The 1,998-nt window shown below is 38.7% G+C and overlaps 1 long non-coding RNA gene across 1 annotated transcript; it reads right to left on the bottom strand.

Moving 5' to 3' along the window:
* Nucleotides 1–365: 365 nt before the first annotated feature.
* On the bottom strand, nt 366–896 carry LOC136244079 (uncharacterized). Its single transcript, XR_010695049.1, has 3 exons — nt 613–896; nt 524–552; nt 366–433 (listed from the first exon to the last, which is right to left on the bottom strand). It is a non-coding gene; the product is annotated as an uncharacterized lncRNA (long non-coding RNA).
* Between the last annotated feature and the right edge of the window lie 1,102 nt (nt 897–1,998).

Below are 1,998 nucleotides of genomic sequence, written 5' to 3'. Positions count from 1 at the left end.
AATTATGTCCCAGGATAAGTGAATGAATAACATAACTGTTGGGTAAGCAAGTCAAACCTGAACATTAGGACATTAGTCAAACAAAAGTACGCTATCACAACTTGGTCATAATACAATGTTTGTACCACTGGACTTCACACTGGTTGCCGAAAAATTGTGCCATTCTGGGACAACAGCACAATTATGAAACAAATAGTTACTACAGCACAGAAGGCTTACTGTTGCACTGTCTACACTGATATACCATAATTTAAAAACATAACAGGTGGGCATTAAATACAATACACTTAACATCTGGGTACTAGGAAAAAATCACTAAAATCACAACATGTAAACTGACCTGGAAATTAACACCCTTGATGCCACTACAGTCTACGCTGGATATTTATTTGAATCCATCAACACTATGCCTGATACATCTGAGTAGACTGACCTGCATATTCACATCACTAGTATACAGTGATAATTGATAACTACAAAAACGACAATTGCAATAATACAATTCTTCTGTACGTCAACTGACCTGAAATTCATGACACTCGATACCGAGACCTGTAAAAGAATAAGCAGGCACTGAAGTCAACCTTAAATTAAACACACATACAAACTGACCTGGAACATCGGTCGCAACACCAAAGACACCTGTTTCGATATCTGACGAAACAATCCAGCAGGCACTGAATTAAAAAGAGAATGTGCAAAAAATCAATATGCCAGGCTGTACCAATAAAGGATGGATAATCAAAATGAACTAAAAAATACATATCCCATATGCAGGTTAAGTGAGTAACATAACTGTTGGGTAAGCATGTAAACCAGAACATTAGGTCATTGGTCAAACAAAAGTATGCTATCACAAACTGGTCACTGATAATTGATAACTACAAAAACAACAATTGCAATAATACAATTCCTGTGAACGTTAACTGACCTGAAATTGATGACACCTGTATCTTTGTTCTTGCATGGTCTCAACTTACATATGTACCATGATCACATTCAACTGCTATTGGATAAACCAGTATGACCAGATGGCCTGCAAAAACCAACAAGCAGGTGTTAAATACAATACACCCTAAAGCCTGGAATATGAAAAATATTATATAAGCATTATTCCACACTGATATAGTAATAGATTATAGGACGTTGTGGAACTTGCCTAAACGTGTAAACTTGAACATGAGGACAACTGCATAATCTGGACACTTGGAATTGTCCAATACCTGATGAACAAGTTGGTACTAATGACATTCACTTCAACATTTTATCCCAGCTTGGTGAATCTCTTGTAACTGAGTAAAAAGGTGTTTATTTTACACCTGCAACCAAAGTTCTACATTTCTGTGGTTGAGTGTACATAAACTGACCTGGAAAATCAGTATGCCATAGGGATATGGAAATGGTTCCTTTCCTTCTGTTGTGACATTACTTACAGCTGACTGGTAAATGATCATCGATGTCCCCGTGTACTGTCACGCTGCAGGTAGTCCCCCGCCGCAAGTTGTCCGGCCGGACCAACTACCGCACCTCAAGTAGTCCGGCCGGACCATGTAAAGTTGCTGCAGATGGTCCGCCCTGCTGCAACTGGTCCCCCCAATGAAATCTCCACTATCGGCTTCCCAGTCAGTACTAAGATTTAAGATTAGGTACTGGGCAGTCAGCTCTGCTGGTTTGTCCAGGGGGTGAAAACCCCAAATGGTACAATCAAATACATACATACATACATACATACATGCAATTTGATAATTAATTACAGTAGTGAAGGTTAAGTACGTAAATAAATTCATCCAAGTTTCTTGATTCTATTATATTAATTGGCAACTCATTCCAGTCTTTAACAGTTCTAGGATAATAACTAGCTCAACGTCTTGATCAAAACGCACTGCCCTCACGAAATACGAGTCCTGCAGCAGTGAAGCGAAATTTGAGCAAACATACTCCAATAGAGCAGTCAGTCAAATAGAACAGTACGTCACCACTATGACATGTTTTAGCATC

The sequence above is a fragment of the Dysidea avara genome, chromosome 2 (assembly GCF_963678975.1).
Source record: "Dysidea avara chromosome 2, odDysAvar1.4, whole genome shotgun sequence".
NCBI lineage: Eukaryota > Metazoa > Porifera > Demospongiae > Dictyoceratida > Dysideidae > Dysidea > Dysidea avara.
Note: the sequence above shows the minus strand (reverse complement) of the source record. Positions and strands in the feature narration are given on the sequence as shown.